Raw genomic sequence first — 20,576 nt, forward strand, 5'->3', positions numbered from 1 at the left:
TTTGAATAAAAAAAGCACTGGGGAGAGAACAGGTTTGTGTGCTAAGGTTACAAAGTAGACACAATGCTACTGTTACCTGACTTAGTATTTCCCCAAAATATTAAACATTTCCAGATATTAACAGCATTGAAATGAATGCTGATAGAAACATATGGCAGAAAAAATAGTTAACTATGTACATAAAATATTTATGTATCTGGGAGAGTGTGCTGTTAATGTATAGCCTTCTATTAAAATTCATGACACACTATTCTCAGGGTAAAAATTCTAGCAGACAAGCTGAATATATTTTGAAGGCTTTCACATACCAAAAATCATTATGGTATGCTTCAATGCACGATAATGATTTTGATCAAAGTAACTGCTGACATTAAAGGTTTTTGAAACTGGCTAGCTGTTTCCAGGATGAGAGTCAAAGGGAATTCTTCACCGTTCCACTTCAGTGCTGTATCATGGCACTCGTGTTCTATAGTGTGTAATGTCCATGACACATTTAGGGTGTCCTCTTAGATATATAGTCTTTGCACCTCTAAAGGTTCCTTTTGCTGTTAGGTAAAGATTCTGAACAATAGAAGGTGAAGTAATGAATTCTGGAAAAATGTGACAGGTTGTTGATACAATTGCATATTCATGATTCTAGAGAGAGAGTTCTTACAGAACTTGTAAAAAACAACCTGCTTGCTCAACCAGATTGGTATCCCTGTTCAACCAAGTTTTATATCTCTTTTTGGATGGCTCAGGAAGAAGAATTTGTTTAGGAAAAAACTGACTAGCTCAATATGCAAGTCAACTGGACATGAGATGATGGAACAAAATGAATAGGAGCTACAAAACAAAAAAGATTCAGGGACTGACTTTTTCATGCAAAAGAAACTTACCTTTTTTTTAAACTTAATTCCTATATGCTGTATGTTGCTTCTATTGGTTTTGTTGAGGATTTTTTGTTGAGGTTTTTTTTGTTGTTTTTTGTAATTGTAATTATTATTAGCCCTGTTTCTTTAAATCAGCACCTTCACTGGTGGAAAAAATCTTCACCTATACCTCTATTGTGCTTAACACTGGCTGCCTGGCTGTTCATGACATAAATTTTTATGATGCCACAATTTTGCAGTTTCTTCTTACAAAAGAATTCCATAGTTGTCTGATGTGTCAGAGTGTGCACCTCTGTTTTCAACCCAAAATAACCCTCAAAAGAGTGCTTAAATTTAAAAATAAAAGCATACTTTGAAATTACTTTTTCTCATGACCCATATGGCTTTTTGTCTGTGAAGGTAATCTGCCAGAAAGGGAGCAGTTTGGGCTGCTGTGTACGTTACTGCCACTTTTAACACCTAAGAGATGTCCTGCTTCAACATGGTGAGGCAAATGTGTGTACTTAGTGCAATTCCACATGTATTTGGGCTTGAACAGCATTTGAAGAGCAAAATTTGTATGCAATGTCTGGCATTTTTCTTAAAGAGAGGTACAGCAAGGGAAGGTTAACCACTCAATTTTAGCAGAGTCTTTACCCTCACCTTTTATGGTCCCTTTCAGTGGGCTATGCCTCAGCCTCTCCATGCCTTAGCCAGCAGCTGTGCAGCCCAAGCTTCTCACATGAGAAGCCAGGGGTCCCAGACCCTGTCTTGTCTAGGGACAGGGTGGAATTCCAAGGGCTAGTTCATGGGAACAGATATTTACTGACACTGGGTGGCAGCAAGTTTCCAGTCCGCACATTTCAAAAAGCAAATTGCCTCTTTCCTCATGTCTGTGTTCCAAGCTTCCTATTGGATTTCCCAAATACCAGAGTACTTCTGCCTACACAGGTGGAAAGCATTGCTCAGCTCTGCTGTTTGTCTTTCTTGCACTCTGTTCTGTGCTTTATATCTGTTCCTGACACCTGGCAAATGATCACAGAAATCCAAATTGCCAAACCATTTCCAAGATGGAAAGAAAGCAGAGGAGCTTTCTGACAAGCTTTAGCTTTTGAAGCATTGGGTTTTTTCACCATCCATCCTCATTTTCCCATCTTCCTACTAAGAGATAGGTTGGCATTTGGCTGAGTTTGGGTTCTGGACATAAACTCAGCAGAGATATATACACTGTTACAGCTTCCTAAAGCTCACTTTCTTCTTTTTAGTGATCTGGTTTGTACATGTACCATAACACAGTGTTCCAGACAAACTACATTTTTAAACTACTTTTGGGCAATTTTATTAACCAAGACATAATGCAGAAAATTAGAGAATTTTTTTTCATGGAGCAGTTGACATCTGCAGTCTATTACAAATATTTTAAGATATGCATATTACATATGAGTTCAGAGAAAAGGTACTCATCATTATTGTGGACTGTTTGGGAACATAGTTTTCTGTCTCTTCTGTGGTTTATTTTCAGCCTGTGATTATTTTTTAATACTCCATTTAGATTTTATGTGTTTTTTTCCAAAGATTATTTGTTTGTGTTGTATGATGACCAATTGCTACCGAACTGCAACTTTTATCAAAACTTCTAGCCTTCAAAAAATTTAAGCAACCACAGAAAAATTCAGAGTCATCCAAGTAATATATTTTTACAGTCCTGCACCATCAATGTAAAGATTTTCCAATATGCTCTTCAAGAATTTTTGTCATCCCTCTCAAATACTAAAAATCAGCAGCAAGGTGCCCATGTTTTCTGGAGCAAGCACACGTCTCTTCCATGCTATGCAGTTAGCAGTAGGATCTAACAATTGCAATGCTACAGCAAGTAACAAACACAGCTTGCTTTCCAATGAGGTTATTATTAGCAACTTTTCACAAATAGATGCTGAAGAGCAAAATGCTGAATCAATAAGAACAGGAATAAAAATCCCACACAGTTCTATATCTGAAGATGTCAATCAGTTCTCTAAATCAAAGTGAAAAGTGCCTGTTGCTGGAGGACAGAGAGAGATTGGTTTGTGAGCCATTGCAAAAACTTTTACTTCCTTATGTGTTATTGCCAGTTTCTTTGATCCAAGACAAGTATTTCAGGGGAAGAGGGGAAAGAAATGTTGTGCAAAATAAAACACTTTAGGAAAGAGAAAAGGCTCCAGTCAACATTCAAAACTTCACCCATTTCTACATTACACAATACTTATGGTGAGCAGTCTGTACTGATAATTATTTATGGATATTTCAGAGTACTACAAATCAAACTATTCAGGAACCACAGAATGAAAATTAAAAGAAGGAAAAGTCTGAATACCAAGACCCAGCTTGTGGATATAGGAATTCAGACATTAGACTCTGAAACAATTTGTAAGTAATAGAAGCATGAATATCTGGGATATGAAAGAAGATATTTGTCAAAGCAGAAGTAGGCAATCTGCTACATTTATTTACACAAAATAAGATTTTTTTCCACAAAATCATGACAAATATTAAAAACAAATACAAGGCCTACAGGCATTTAGGAGCACTTTCAGATCCATGTGCATAGAGGTAGCTGATTCCTACAAAAAATAGCTTGTTACAAGCTTGTTAGTTGTTCCTGATGTTGAATTCAGTGGGAAACTTGTCTTGGATTTTGGTGGGATCTGGATTAACCTACACAATTTTCTCCTTTTAAAATCATGGCACAGTACACCTAGTTTGAAATGTATTAACAGGCTGTTTTTTATGAATCTGCTATAGCTAATGGCTTGCATATACTGTGACCATTTTGTGCAAAGAGGTTACCATACCAGTGCATCTTTAGTTCCATTTGAACAACAAAGGGAGAATCTGAGCCAAAGCAATACTTTCCATATATCTTCCCTCCTCTCCACCTTCATTACTACAAAGTACTTCAGGGTTACATATGAATTTTTCATTTATTACCCTCTCTTCATGTGTGTATGCACGTGTGCATGCACATCTAAGCAAAACACCATGGCTCTTGGGTGGCCTTCCTGCATACCTTGAGAAAAACTAAACCAAATGTTTTAGCTCTTGGCTTCTCAGATATAGCATCGAATCTTCAAGGAATGATTTGGTGGAGGCTGTATATTTTCCACTGTTGCATTATGTTTGGGTAGGTTAGTCATCACCTGAAGACTGCCATAGCATCCTCTTCCTTACATCTCCCAAGGAGCTGACAACTGTTCATGCAGCTGGTTTCAGTTGGTTCTCACACTGTCTCTGCCTAGATGTTCTTCAGCAACAAGATTGCCAACAGCAACAAAATCAATACCTAGATGACAAAGAAGGCTTTAACATGGGTACAGACTGAAACAAGCTGAAATAAGATCTGTTTTTTTGCTTCAAATAGCAGATACAACATAGGCAGTGTCAGTTCAAACCTGTCTTCTTGGACCTGCCAGCAACACACTCTTATAAAAGTGTGCAGTTGTCAAGTGCTGACATCTAGCATGACTCATGACTGAGACTGGCAAGATGAGTGCCAAGCAGTGATCATGTATGAATTATTTTACCTCATGACTTTATAATCAGTAAAAATCATTTTATCATTTATCAGTAAAAATGATCATTTGATCATTTATCAGTAAAAATCATTTTATTCACCCCAGTGAAAGCAGAAGTAGGACTGCTTTTTCTTTTTTTCTGCTTTGTTTTTTTCCTTTGGTTTTTTCTTTCTAAGAAATAACAACAACAAACAATGTAGGCATTTATCAAGTGTAGATATCTCACGGAATGCGTTGAGTCCTGAGCAATGGTTTAAATTACAACATACAGAGGTCAGTGTTCTGCCTTGTTACAATGTACTCCCATTTATTCTAGGGAAAATGTTGTATTATATGTATGTGTTAAAATAATACATATTTTTTGCCAATGTCAGAAATACCTATGTGATCTTCCACAGTCTGAGGAGATTCAATAATTTTTGCAATTTATCCTTCATATACTGTTCTGCATCATGAATTTAAATGGAAAATACTGCAGTTCAGCAGAGAAAGCAAATAAAGCTGAAGTGCTGTAGGCAATCTATAAAGTTACCATTATTTTTAATTATTCTTCAGACTGTAGTAGTAGCAGCTGGATATTGAGTGGGAAGCATGACCTTCTCATGCTGTACAAACACAGCAGAATAATATGACTCTCCCAAGTGTTTTAGTGTTCCTCAATGTGGAGCAGCTGGATGGAAATATAAGCCTTCAGAAAAACAATATGCTTATATTTCTTTGTCTCTGCTGGAACATAGTATGAATAAAACATAGTATGCCTTTTTCTGTTCAATGTAATTCCTAGTCTAGAGAGACTAGCTCAGTTAACTGCTGCCTGAGATATCCCAGGGTCAGATGTGGTCCAAAGAGTAGGTGTGTTCTACAGTAACCATGGCTTGAGTTACTAGAAATGGCTGGGTTTCAGTGGGTTGTTTTTTCTCTCATCTGAAGCACAGCTTTACTGTGCAATTACCATGGAGTGAACAGATCAGGCTCTTTTGTGAATTATTTATAAACCATGAAGAACCAGGGGCATTTCTTACATTGGAAAGAAGTGCTCCATCCCCACCAGGAGTTTATAATCCTCACTGATGTCTTTCTTTATCATTATGTTTTAAGAGTAAGGTGTAGCAGTATGTGATGGAGCTGGAGTTTCACTCTGCACAGAGCAGAGCAATGGAGCCAGAGAAGGGTCTGGAGCACAAGTCTGATGAGGAGCAGGTGAGGGAACTGTGGTTGTTTAGCCTGGAAAAAAGAAGGCTCAGGGATGGCTTTATGACTTTTTACAACCACCTATAAGGAGGGGGTAGCCAAGTGGGGATTGGCCTCTTCTTTCAAGCAGCAAGTGACAGGATGTGAGGAAATAGCCTCAAGCTGGACCAGGAGAGGTTAAGGCTGAATATCAGGAGGAATTTCTTCATAAATGAGATTGTTAAGCATTGGAATGGGCTGCTCAGGAGTCACCATCCCTGGAGATGTACAAGAAATGAGTGGACATTGCACTTAGTGCCATGGTCTGGTTGACAAGGTACTTATCAAAGGTTAGGTGTGATGATCTCAGAGGCCTTTTCCAACTTAAAAGATTCTGCAATTCTGTGACTTTTTATGCAGAAGAATAATTACTTGCCTAGTACAGATTTGTTACAATGTCTATCAAGTTACAGTATTCAACTAATTATCCTAACATATAACAAATCTCTACTGTTTGTTAGTTTGTGTGACTGGTTCTAACGTAAGGCTTGGCTGAGGCAGTGCTTGACAGTGTTCCTGTACATTCATGCATGGATTTTGAAATCTGAGTGGGTGGTTCACCAGCTGTCCCCAAGCTCTTGAAAACAGACACTTGGTGACTCAAACTGTGATCATGAAAAGGGCAGAGTAAGACAAAGTTTCAAAAACTATTACAAGGCAATATTGTTTTGTTGTTGTTGTTATTGGTTTTGTTGTTGTTTTTATTTTCCCACCATGCAAGTCAATATTCCTGTCCTGTTCCTGTAAGCCTGCAAATTTGGGTTTTCTTCTATGATGTAGTTGGATGCTTTTATTGTGTTATATGCTCGGTGCACATACACACACTGGGCAATTACCAGTTTAAAAGGATTAGAGCCATCGTAAAGAACAAATATATGCATGGAAGCTCAAATATAGATACTGCTATCCCGAACTCACATAGATGAAGTAACAGAGCTGGAAATAATATTCAAGACCTATTAGCTTTAAGTCTCTTTATTTGTGCTTTGTAAATAAATCATGCATAGTTCCAAAGGAAACAAATTTTCCTTCTCTTGCATTCTTGATTCTGAAGTCCCTGTGCATTGCCAAAGTAGCATGAGCAGAACTATATGTAAATGACTGTCAGATTTCACAGTTGTAAATTCTATGAAATGCAGGTGCAAGACCTTGACTGTGGTTTCCCAAGGCACCGCAGAGAACAGACTGAGAGGGAGCAGCCTGTTGAAAAAAGCATGAAGAGAAAGTCAAGAGTTGGAGAAGTGGCATAAACCACAGCAGATACACTGAGATGTGACAAAGCAGAACTGTGGTAGTGTGTCTTTCTGTTGTAAATATAATGTGTTTCTTATTGCAAATTTAAAGTAGTTTGTTCCATGTGCCCCACGCAGCTTCCCCTATGGTCTTGCCCTGAAGTTGTTTACTTCCATTTTCCTGGCAGTCCCTATGTCAATCCACATGCCAATCTCCCTTGTACCTCCCTTGTTTCCAGATCCTTCCCTGCCAATCCTGAAAGTACTGCTCCTCTCCCTGGCCCATCAAATATTATCCCCAGCTTTTCCCCCAGAACCTTCTATGTCCATCTCCCTCCATTTGAAGGTCCATTGGTACACCTAGTCTGATCTCCTCCCATATAATTCCCCATTGATTGTCTAGAGGCAATCCCCGCCTTGTGCTCCTCCCCTGTTATCCTGTTATTGGTTGAGCTTTGTCTCCTCCCCTAGTACCATTCCCCTATACTTAAAGTCGTAACACTGTGTGCTTGTTGCTTGTTTCTGGATCATCTTGGAGATTAAAGCCTTTTGAGAACCCATACAAGTGGACCCTTTTGTCTCCTTTATTCTGGATCTTTCAGCTTGGAGTGACACCCAACAGCTGCACAGAGCAGCCTGCTGCTGCTGAGAGCTAACCAGCCCTGCTCGCACCACCACCCAGAACAGCCAAACGGGGAGACAGGGGCTGGCCTCCCTTGGCACAGGCCAGGGGACTGGGCAAGCCAGAAACTGCTCCACGCAGCTGCCCACGTCACACAAATGCTAGGCAAGTGCTTAAAATTGCTTCATGGGGTTTATCTAGAGGGGATTGACAAGTATTGAATCAAGACACCTCAAGACAGTCTGGATTTTCCTTCCCATGTCAAATGGCAATTTCTATTTTGATAGATGAGTAATGCAATCATTGACTCTCACAATTATCGTGTATATAGGTTAAGAAAAGTTTTATAGATTTAGAGTTATGTTTCACCCCTTCACGTTGTTATCAAGAGACAGCCAGGGTTGGGATATCTAGAAGGGTCAGCTTGTCACTATGGCAACATCTGACCTCCAATCGGGATTTGAGGAAGTGATCTCCACCACTGGACAGCAAAGAAGGGGTTGATGGGCAGAACCTTAAGAGGGATTAAAGGGTTAAAAGGCAAAACCTCCATTGTGTGGGCAAGCACATGGTGGGGAAAATCCACTGCTCCCGGCACCATAACATTTTCTCTATTCAGTCTTCTGTTGTATTTTTGGTATGGTTTAATAAACCTTTCTAAAATTATAAAAAGCAAGTAGCCATTTCTCACACTCAGAAAGCAGACACAGAAAAATGTTATAGGTCTGTCTAGGAAATCCCTATTTTCTCTAAAGTTTGGGAGATTATTTTCTTGACAAGATGTTTTTGTTATAAGAGAAGATTGTGAAAATTTCCTTCTTTCTGTGATGGCAGTGTAATATTAGCAGCATGAGTAGCACGCAGATTATGCTCAGCAGTAAGACTGAAGGCTTGGAGTACTGCTGAGCAGCCATTGTGGGAGGAGGGGAGGAAAACTGAGAACCTGTTTGTGCTCTCCCTTTGTCTACTGGAGTATACTGGAACAGGCAAAATTCTGTTGGCAGCAACAGCTTGGGAAATGGTTCTCAAGTCTGTAATTGCTTTTACATGCAGCTGATACCAGGGTCTTAAAAACCAAATTCACACAATTAAGGAAGAGAAACAATCAAGGCAACTAGTTCCTGCTTACTGTTCCTCAGGCAGCTAAAGAAACGGTCTGTACTGAGCTATGCTCCAGTGGGTTGTCACAGTCTTAGTTGAAGTATATAATTCCAAACACACTATTTTTAGACCCTTCAAGTCTATAAAGACCTATGGATGTTGTCTCACAGCCAAGTGTGACTGCACTTCTAAAAATGGTATCCACAAAGAGCTATTCAGGGTAGCACAGTGGGTGCAGATCTGATGCAGCTCTAGTCTATTTTGGGCCAGCTGTGCTTTTCTGTGCTGCAGAGCTGCTAGCTCATGAAAGGTGCTTGTTTATTGCTGGACCTAAGGCAGTCCATGGCTGTGCAGAGGACTCTGAATTTACTTCAGGAATTATCCCTGGCATGCCATAAACAGGCAAAAGGTTACAGATCCTGTACACATAGTTATGTTTCAAAAGTTGCACGAATTACTCTTCCAAGATACAGCAGCAGGATTGCATCACTGTGCCATAGGTGATAAATTTATCACTGCTGCTCCAAATAGTCTTTTGCTGTTTCCTATACAAATTCAATAATGGGATTAGCACCGCTAGCATTACACTTTCCACTACTGCTACTGTCTCCATAATTAGTCCCCATTAAATAATTTAATCTTCTAGAGACATGATGGAACATAATACTAAACAGTACCTCTTCTCAAGGAAAACTGCAGCCACAGGTGAAGAGGACAGGTGCAGATATGTGTTCAGTTCTGCCATCACAAGGAAGGTGGTAGAAGCAGGAGCAAGGGATTATCTATTTAAAAAGTTACATCTTTCCAGCTGTCAGAAAACAACAAAGCAATCCAGACAGAACATTATTTAATGCAGAGGCTTTGATGAGATCTTGTCATGCTGGATGCATGCTTGCCCAACAGCTCTGCTGGCTGCCTCTAGAGTATCAAGGGAAGAGGTACAAGAAAGAGATCCAAAAAAGCATAAAGACCAAAAAGAACTTTGAGACAGTAATTTTGCAACAATTTATCCATATATATAGAATCCTAAACTGTTGTTTTTACATGTTTTAAAAGCAAAGGATCCAAAATCATATCCCATGGTTCTGATACAAAGTTTTTTAGAGGCCTGAGACACCTGGAAAACAAAGTAGCATTAACATCCTTTTAAGGATGTTAAGCAGAGGTGGCAATGATATTGTGAGCTCTCCAAAAGCTATTATCCTCTTTCCTGTCAATACCTCAATTCTTGAATCAGAGAGTTCTACAAACAAAATAGCAGTAATTTTGTGGTGGTGATGGCATAGAATGGAGTGCTGGCTTTTGGGTTGAATTTGGGTTTTCTTATTTGTTTTGGTTTTTGTTTGCTGGTTTGGATTTTTTGGTTTGCTTGTGTGTTTGTTCACATCTGATGGTGATAACTCCTGCAGATGTAAGCTTTGGCACTTCACCCAGAAACAAAAGGCAAAGGAAGCTCCCAGAAGGCCTGATGCAGTCTCCTTTATACATACACTCAGCTTTGGAAAGAATTGTTTCCTATATGTTGTGCTGTTTTGATGTCTAGGGAGATTGTGACCACAGATGTGTAGGATATCAGATGGGGAATGATGAGACAGAAATGCCTTGGGAGGATAGAACTCTTTAAATCAGAGTGAGAGACTGAACCTTTTCCCATGATCCTTTGTTCAAATGCAAATATTGTTGTGTCAATCGAGTTTTAATTCAATCCCCCGTTCCAGAAAGTTCAGTGTTCTGTGTTCCCTCATTGGTTCCTGTCACTTGTCACTCATCCCCTATCTCCTCACTGGTTGTTTTCTGATCACCCCATCCCTGCTCCTCCCCTTGCCCCTTCTCTGACTGGTTCCTCTCCACACCTACCCTGCCTACCCTGTCCTGGTTATGTACCCTGGCCTTCCCTCATTTGGGGCTTGCTGCCTCTGAGCCCCTTCAACCTGCCATCCTGCTACCTGCTACCCTGCTTCCTGATCCCTTTACCTCGCTTCTCCTGGACCCTCCAATAAACACAGTTGGGTTCTCAAGCAGCACACCTCTCTCACATTCACTGGTTGGCCAGTATTGCTACACCTAGCCCTCAGAGCGTCTGGTGGTTTGTGGGAGCTATCTGCCCTTGCTGAAGAGACCACTCTCGGGAAGGTGGCCACCCCGTTGACACTTGCCTGGTGGCTGTACAGATGTATCATGCAGTCCTTGTCGCTGTGTCAGTCAGGGTCAGCAGAAATGTAATGAACTACTGGTTTTGAATAGGAGGTCAGCGATTATTTTTCTATGAGAAAGGGTGAAATTTTATATTTGTCTAGAACAGTCGAGAGCAGTCTCACTGCTGCTTTGGTGAACAGATGGTATTAGCATAGAGTCGTGTTTGAAGATCCTGAAAAGTTTTTTTTCACTGTACATTATTCACTTCTACAATCTTTATGCAGAAGCTGTTATGCAGTTTAGTAAGCACTGGAGTCTTCTTGATTTTAGACTGAGGACAAAATCTGACAATTCAACAACCAGTTGTCTAAAGACTACTGTCAATCATTGTGCTGAATTTTGCACTCATCTTTTGTCTCACTTGTTTGTCAGAAGGAACACTAAGGATGCGTTCTGCTAACAGTATCAAAGTAACCATGAAGGATATAACTAAATATAATTAAAATTTTGAGCAGTTGTTCAAAATTTTGCTAGAATTTTTATAGATCTGCTTGTTGAGCTCACATATTTAAAAACGTACGTGAGTGTTTTCTCTTTCAAGAAATCCAGTATAATTGAGAAAATCTGACAGACATCTACACTACGTGTTTGCTACCATCTGGTGGCTATCTCCACACACTGTATTTTTATTTGCTAATTATTTTGGTCTCTTCAGGTAGTAGTGGTGCAAAATTTATTTTTAGTGTGCCTGTTGTACAATAATACTTGCAGGTTTGCAGAAGGAAAAAACTGTCACAGAGGCTGTGTCTCATCTGAAACTTCAGGATTTGCTGTGGTACCCATATTTTTGGGGTTCAAAAGGTGCAAATGCTGTTGATGTGATGTATTTCAAAGGTGATGCATTCTTATTCATGTCACTAGGTTGGAAGTGTAGAAACACCATTTGTTCAATTTCAGTGGCATCCTGTACCTACCATCTTTGAACTGCTGACAAAAGGAGATTTGACACAGGTAGCCAGGGAGTTAATGTTGGCAGCAGTCTCAGCCCAAGAGCAAACAACTAGCTAGCAGCCCTAGTGGAAATATTTTGCTTTGTCTTGGTGCTAAATCACTGGTAAGGCTGTCACTCTGTAGTACCTCCCTGTTGTGACCCGTAAGAAGACAAATCTGTTTCACACACAGACACTTGTGCCTCTCAGGCACCAGTCCCAGAAAACACAGCACTACCTTCAGATAAACAAATATCACTGTATGAAACTTATGCTTTGAGCCTCCGTAAATTAAACAGAGTATACTTCTCCCTTTATCTTACTACTACTGAATTAATAGGTGCGGCGTGGGTTTTCGCTCTCCCCAGCTGCACGCGGCTCTTGGGAGCCCGGCTGTGGCGTAGCTTCCACGTGCTGCTGGGGTTTGCTGCCGCGGGTTCCCGGACACGGCTCCGTGTCTCGGGCGCGTGGGCTGGCCAGCCTCTGTTACCGTGCGCTAGGGACCTGGCAAAGAGGAAGGAATTTGTCCATTTACTCCGTGCTTGGCAGGAACGGTTTATTGGTCACGTATGGCGCGGTTCGATGGAAAGACACGACTGCTCCCGGCACTCGCATGGGAGCAAATGGCGCCTGGCTGCCGGCGGGATAGGGCTTTATGGAGGGGCGGGGCGAGAGGATCCACAGCCTGCCGGCCAATAGGGGCGGCTGCCGTGGTGGTGACGCCAGCAACAGCGACCAACCAGAGAACCCCGCAGGGGCGGGTACCGAGCCACGGGCTAAGCGGGATCGTGTGGCTTGGGGTGGCCAGCACGGGGTTTCCCGGGGCCGGACGGCAGGGTGGTTACAGGAGCGGCACAGGGGTAAGAATCCGGCAACAGGCAACATGGGGCCAGAACCCGCGGGGGGGGAACAACATGGGGGAAACGCAGGATTACAGAACTTGACTTATTTTAACATAAATTAAAAACCCTAATCTAAACCCAAACTCCGGGATGCAACATCTCCCCGCTTAATAAAATATAAAAAGAAAGCAGTGGTGTTGATGCAGTCTCTCAAGCGGTGGCCTCTTCTCCCAGCTTTTTCTGCTGCTGCAACTGCGGTGACTGACTGCTACGCAGGTGGAGAGGGCCTGGAGATGGTGCTGGGGCTGGTTCTTCTCAGGGTGTTTAGGGATAGGGAAACTGGGACAACTTTATTACAAACACAGGAACTGGGGGTATAACTGGGCTGAGGTAGCTGTAAGGGAAGCATTGGTTAGAGAGAGGTAAAATCTTTTCCTTCCTTGCGGCGTCTGCGATTGGATGCAACCCCTAGGTTGGTGGGATCACAGGTTGCATCCACTGGCACCATATCACTCCGACTCACTGACTGCTCTGCTGTGTAGGGTTTAACATGCCTCCTGGGGATCCACTTGACTCCTGAGGGCGTAGACACGCAGGCGTATCCCCGTCCCCAAGTCAAAAGTGGAAATGGACCCTGGATTTCTTTAGAGTCCGGATCCCTCACTAACACTGGAGGCTGCTCCTCTGGCTGGAGCTCCTGATGTTGTTTGAAATGTCTCAGGGCTGGCGGTTCTGGTCTGTCAAAGGAACAGTTCAGGAAATTGATGGTAAACAATGCTTTACAGAGCCTCTTGTGTGGTGACAGCACTCGCACATCCTTTCGCTGCTTTTTGAGGACTTGCTTTAGAGTCTGGTGGGTTCTCTCTATTATGGCCTGGCCGGTGGGGGAGTGGGGAATCCCGGTCTTATGCTGAACCCCCCAATCTTGCAGGAAGTTGCGGAACACCTTGGAAGTATAGGCTGGACCATTGTCTGTTTTAATCGTGGTTGGGACCCCTAAGGTGGCAAAGGCCTGGACAAGATGTTTCCTGATGTCTGTGGCCCTTTCCCCTATGTGTGCTGAAGCAAAAACTGCCCCCGAGAAGGTGTCTACAGTTACATGGACATTCTTGAGCTTACCGAACTCAGGGACCTTGGTGACGTCCATTTGCCATACCTCACAACTGCGGAGACCTCTGGGATTCACACCTGCTTCCAGTGTTGGTAAAGCTGCCTCTTGACAGCTGGCGCATGAGGCCACAATTTCCCTGGCTAGGTCACGCCGCAGATGGAACTGGCGTACCAGCCCCAGGGCATTCTGATGGAACTGCTGATGGCTCAGCTTGGCCTGCTTGACTATGCTCGGCTGGCCTCCTAGGTGTACAGGGGCTGCCAAGGCGTCTGCTCTGCAGTTTCCCTCGGCAATAAAGCCTGGGAGATCTGTGTGTGATCTCACATGTACCACATAAAAGGGATGCTCACGGTTAGAAACCAGGTGTACTAATTTTGAGAGCAAGCCAAAGATGACCTGATTTGGCACTTCTTTTACAACTGCATGTTCAGCTCTAGACACTGCTCCAGCTACGTATGCCGAATCTGTTACCAAATTAAACGGTTGTTCAAACCTCTCAAAAGCTCTCACTACAGCATCCAACTCAGCCACCTGTGGGGAACCTTCTACTACCTTAATATCTGATTCCCACACCTGAGTCTCTGGGTCCCTCCAAGTCACCACTGACTTGTGGGACTTCCCTGACCCGTCCGTGAATACTGTTAGTGCTCGGAGGGGTTTTTTGCTCTGTAATTCTTTGGGTAACAATTTGAATTCAGTATTGAACAAATAATGGCCAGGATGTCCGATCTTAATTTGGCCTGAGAAGCTGTCTAGAGCGAACTGTAAGTTCTCATTCTGCCTTAGCAGGTGTTCAAAAGCCTCTTTGGTCATCTTCCCCATGGATGTTTTGATGGGGAGATGGATACATGTAAAGTCACAGCCAGCTAGTACTTGCAGACGAGCCCTGGCCCGTATTATGAGCTGCACCATCAGCTCCTGTGGCCTGGTGATACTCTTGGACTGCCTGTGGCCAAGGAACACCCACTCTATTATTAAGAGGGGGTCCTGTTGACCCTTGTCCCACTGAAATATCACACCATACAAATGGGGCAACTCACCCAAGATGATGAATCGGAAAGGCAGCCCAGGTTGGCAACAGTGGGCCTGCCTGCTCGTGATGGCTTTCTGGACCTTCTCGAGCGCTGCTCTGGCCTCTTGGGTCAGGACTCTCGGGGAACCTAAACCCTCATCCCCCTCCCTTTCTGCTAACAAATCGAAGAGGGGGGATAATTCCCCCATAGTGAGTCCTAGCCATGGCCTGATCCAATTTAATGACCCGCACAGGCTCTGGAGATCATTCAGCGTCTTGGGGTTATCATTTATCTGTATCTGTTGGGGTCTGATCGTCCAGTTGTTAATTTCCAAGCCCAGATACTTCCAGGGTGGCAGCAACTGTACCTTTTCTTTCTGTAACTCAAATCTGGCCATCGACAAGGCCCTAACAGTGTCCTCCAGTGCTACTTGCAGGATCTCGCTGTCAGGGGCACAAATCAGCACATCATCCATGGAATGATAGAAAATACAGGATGTCCACTTGGCACGCATTGGGGATACAACCCTAGCGACATACCACTAGCATATAGTAGAGGAACATTTAAAACCCTGTGGTAGTACCGTCCAGTGGTAGCGCTTCATTGGGGCTTCTCTGTTGATGGAAGGCACAGAGAATGCGAAACGGGGAGCATCATCTGGATGGAGTGGGATTTGGAAGAAACAATCTTTAATGTCAATTACAGCCAAATTGAAATTCTGGGGTAGCATAGATGGAGATGGGATACCCGGTTGGAGGGAGCCCATATCTTGCACTGCCTCATTAATTTTTCTCAAATCGTGGAGGAGTCGCCACTTGTCTCTCCCTGGTTTTTTTATTACAAACACAGGAGAGTTCCAGGGGCTGTTTGTTTCTACAAGGTGTCCTTTTTCTAACTCTTCGTTAACTAATTTGGTGAGCGCCTGCAGCTTTTGCTTACTCAGCGGCCACTGCTCCACCCAGATGGGCTTATCTGTGAGCCATGTTACTTTCTGTGTGGGGCGCTCTTCAGTGGCCGCACCAAAAAATGCTGGGGGACCAGAAATTCCAATTTGGCTCCCCACTGCGACATGGCATCCCTCCCCCATAATGTAAATTTGCAGTCAATCACGAACAGACGCACTGAGGCCAGCAGCCCATTTGGACCCTGAATTTGGACAATGTTTTTGGATTGTCTTGCCGGCTGTGGCCCACCTAGTCCTAAGACTGGTGTGGCCACGCTTTGCGGCTCCCAGTGTGACGGCCACTTGTGTGGTGAGATGACTGTCACGTCTGCCCCTGTGTCCAACATCCCCTGTAGGTGTATAGATCGCCCCTCGCATTTGAGTTTGCACCATATGAGGGGTTTTTCCTCTCCCAACTTCCCAGCATAAAACACAGAGAGCTCCAGGTCATTGCACAGAGCACGAGGAATGGGAATTGCTTGTGCGATTACCTGGCCCTTAGGCAGGAAGAGGCGGGGGGTGGACACAGCATGCTGCGAGATAGAAGAGCCTCGGATTGAGGGTGGAGATTACTGGAGGGACTTCTATCTCCAGTGGAGTGCTCTTTGTGTCCCCAACAACGAGGTACCTGCAATTTAAGAGATCTTCCTTTTTCCTGGTCTCACAGTGGCAGATGTGCGATAGAAGCTCTGCATCTGCTATGAAAAACTGCCAGTCCTGGGAACGGAAATGAACAGAGTTAGTGAGTCGGAGTCGATAAGGCTCCCGGTTGTCACTAGTTGAGAGGCAGCTGCTTACTGATGGTACTAGATGGTGCATTGCGGCTCCTCTTGCAGCACTGCGACTTGCCTCATTTTTGTCTGAACTCGCGGCAAGTGCGCGTTCATGGGTCAGTTTTTTTTTGGACCGCGGGGTTCCCATTCCCCCTCCCCCCTCCCGCAACTCTGGGTAGCGCAGTCCCTAGAAGTGGGCATTGAGCCTGGAAGTGTCCCTCCTGATGGCAATGGTAACACCGGCGTGTGGATGGAAGTTGCTTCAGTGCTGGGTTCCTTGAAGGAGCAGCAGCCGAGGCAACTTGCTTGTCCTTTTTCTTTGGGGCCTCCTCCTCTTCCATCAGGTGCACCTTCAGTGTGCATTCCTCGATGATCTGGCTGAGGGTTGGCGCTGGTGAGGCCAGCATTGACATGATGACTCTTTTGCACATGGCGTTGGCATTCATGTGCACCACTTCTAGGATCACTCCTTCCCGGCGTTCAGGTACTTCTATGCGTCTCTCCACAGCTGCCCAGACCCGATCTACAAAATCTAACATAGGCTCCCCCACGGCTTGCTTGACTGCCGTGTAGGGTATCCCCGGATCCCTGGCGGGCATGCCCAGGAACGCACGCTCTGCTGCATTCCTGGACATGTCCAACACTGCTGTGGGAATTCCCCGAGCTTGCAGTTGCCCCTCACTCCATTCTCCCTCGCCCACAAGATGGTCTAGGGTGATTTGCTCTTCTGCGAAATCCAGGCCATAAGGCCCCTCGTGGATTTCGGGAAGCAGGTCTGCCACTAGCCTTTTCCACCTCCTCTCCCACAGGTCGTATTCAGAAGGGAGAAGCAGGCAGTTGAATAGACGCTTAAGGTCAGCCGGCACTACAATTTTAGATGTTAAAGTGGCTTTTAGAATCCCTTTAAAAAAAGGACTCTTTCTGCCAAATTTTTGCAATGTCTTGCCGACCTCTTTGAGTGAATCGTAGGAGAGGGGTGTCCACGCAGGGTTTTCCCCTCCCCTTGTGTAGGGGACTGGAGTGTGGATCGACTGCTCGACTTCATGGACCGGGCTCCGTTGCACCCCCACTCCTCCCCCCACCCCAGGTCTCCGAGGAGCGGGAGGACGCGGGGGCGGAGCGCGAGGGAGAGGACGGACAGGGCAGGGAGAATCCTCCTCTTCGGAAGGTGGGAAGGAGGCTACTGAGCCCTCCCGGGTGGGAGAGGGCGGGGCTGCTGACACGGCAGGTAGAACATGCAAGGAGGGAACGCCTACGCGTACCCGAGGAGGGACCGGGGGAGGGGTGGTAACCCAATGCCTTGAGTGGGCAGTTCCCGTGCCCACCGGGAAGCAGGAGGGGGTGGGGTCATAGGGAACAAAGGGAAGAAAGGGATTGTGGGAAGGGGAAGCCTTGCCATGTGGCCGCCCTCCATCTTGGGAAGACGAAGAGATCGACCACGTGGCCTCGGCCTCCTCAGGGGGACAAAGAAAGGGGTTTAAAGAAACAGAACTGCACGGGGTAGCGCCGAAACTGGGATTTTCAATTGGGAAAAAGGGATTGGAAGGAGGGTTTAGGGTCGTGGCCTCAGCAAATCGACCGATCTCGCTAAGGCGGGGATGCTGGGGTGGCTTGGGGGAGCCAGGAGCACGGTCCACGTTTGTAGAGCTGCCCTGCGTCTCAGACTGACGGGGTGCCCCCCTTCACTCACCCGGGTTAGGGGAAGAAGGGGTAGGAGAAGGGGATGGGGAAACAGATTCAGGGGGAGTAACAGATTTTCTGGATGGTTCTTTCCTTTCCCCAACCGAGTTTCGCGCGGGGTCTGATTTTACTACATTTGTGATCAACAAATGGAATTTAGGGAAGCAGTCATCTATGGAGGGATCCCTACCGATCCCCTCTGCTAGCCTTTTTCCCACTTGCTCCCAAAATTCTGTTTTGCGTGCGTCCTCGGTAGACAGACGGGGGAAAGCAAAGAACAACCACTGAACAAATTTCTTAACTAAATTTTTTGGGTATCGGCCCTTCACCAAAAGGATTTCTTTAACTTGGGAATAAAATTCCTTTTGTTGGGCAGATAGCACGGTCCCCATGCTTCTTCCACCCAAACCACCTCACCCCTGGGGCAGTAAAAAAGAAAAAAAAAAGCAAAAAAACGCAGGCGACTCCAGTGGCTGCCGTTCGTGCTGCGCGCCGCACGTCCCAACCTCGGGAACACGGCCAGCCCTCCCCGTATTAGCTGGACACGTTTCCACGACTAATACTTACCAGACTGAAGTCTCTGCAAAGAAAAGCTGCCACCAGGGTCCAGGAGTCCCGGGAAGTGTTCTTTCTTCTGCCCTCCTGGCTGCGAAAGTTTGCACTTCCTGTCCCACGTAGGACACACTGCCTGGTCCCCCGTAGGCGACGGAGACTTCACTGACGTACTTTGGAGAGCCCCTGCTCTCGGTTTCCGTCCGGCATGGAGCTGTGATCCGGCGCGGACCGCTGCCCGCTCTGGCTTGGCGGCGGCGCTCCCCCCTTGGTGGCGGCAGGGCCCCTGGCCAGTGGCGGCGGCTCCCGGCGCTGTTTCTGGAGCTCCGCGGTGAACCTCCGTCCACGCGATCAGCTCAGCACTGGCCTTGGCATCATGTTGGGGCGCCAATTGCAGCGTGGGTTTTCGCTCTCCCCGGCTGCACGCGGCTCTTGGGAGCCCGGCTGTGGCGTAGCTTCCACGTGCTGCCGGGGTTTGCTGCCGCGGGTTCCCGGACACGGCTCCGTGTCTCGGGCGCGTGGGCTGGCCAGCCTCTGTTACCCTGCGCTAGGGATCCGGCAAAGAGGTAAGGAATTTGTCCATTTACTCCGTGCTTGGCAGGAACGGTTTATTGGTCACGTATGGCGCGGATCGATGGAAAGACGCGACCGCTCCCGGCACTCGCATGGGAGAAAATGGCGCCTGGCTGCCGGCGGGATAGGGTTTTATGGAGGGGCGGGGCAAGAGGATCCACGGCCTGCCGGCCAATAGGGGCGGCTGCCGTGGCGGTGACGCCAGCAACAGCGACCAACCAGAGAACCCCGCAGGGGCGGGCACCGAGCCGCGGGCTGAGCGGGATCGTGTGGCTTGGGGTGGCCAGCACGGGGTTTCCCGGGGCCGGACAGCAGGGTGGTTACAGGAGCGGCAGAGGGGTAAGAATCTGGCAACAGGCAACATGGGGCCAGAACCCGTGGGGGGGGAACAACACGGGGGAAACGCGGGATTACAGAACTTGACTTATTTTAACATAAATTAAAACCCTAATCTAAACCCAAACTCCGGGATGCAACAATAGGTAGACTGCCTCGCTGGATATTTCTCAGTTTCCCACCTGCATTTCCAAAGTACTTCTAGCAATTCCCACATAACCTTTACAATTATTTATAACCTTTACAATTGTTTTCCTTTCTGCCCTGTACCTGCATATGTAGTACATGTGTTGTGTACAAATAGTGCAGAATTCAGGTAAAGAGGTCAGGTAAAGAGATCTATAAAGCATGTGCTTTATAGACACACCTGTAGTGGTGCATTCCCCCCCTCCCCCATTCCGGGCTGCACTGTGATCTAAGAAATGCTCATTAGGCTTCAGCCTTGGAAACAGCACGTGGCCTCAGCTCTTCCTGAGCTTATCAGAAACATGGACTGCACCCAGGAACTGTTGTCTAAGTGAAATGAACAGGGCTAATGCCTTTATTAATGCTCAGCTCTTTATTAAAAAGATCAGCTGGGCAGGGGGCTCGACGCAGAGCTCGCCCCCGCAGTCGTAGCTTTCCCAGGCAGCCAAAAGGAAGGAGGCGTGCAGAGTCTGTCACTGGAGTCCTGAGCAGCAGCTGTCCTTTTTTCTTTCCTTGTGGCACACCGGTGGCCCGAGGATGAGGAGGCGTGGTGTGCAGAGTCTGTTGCTGAAGTCCAGAACAACAGCTGTCCCCGCTCCTTCCGTGGTGGCAGCACCAGAGCTCTCTGTCTCTATCTCCCGGCTTCTCAGAGCCTAATATAGTCTGTGATGGCAACGGCTAAAAGCCAGTCAGGGGATGTGTTTCCCTCTTCCTCAGCTAGGGCATTTGTCTAGACTCCTCTATTGTGTTCAGTTTTTGATTTATATTAATTTTTATCTCCTAAAAATACTCCCATGATCCTAAGGGGTTTTTATTTGCATGTTAGTCCCATAATGGCAGCGTGGAGGGGTGGGA

Source organism: Vidua chalybeata, chromosome Z, assembly GCF_026979565.1.
Source record: "Vidua chalybeata isolate OUT-0048 chromosome Z, bVidCha1 merged haplotype, whole genome shotgun sequence".
NCBI lineage: Eukaryota > Metazoa > Chordata > Aves > Passeriformes > Viduidae > Vidua > Vidua chalybeata.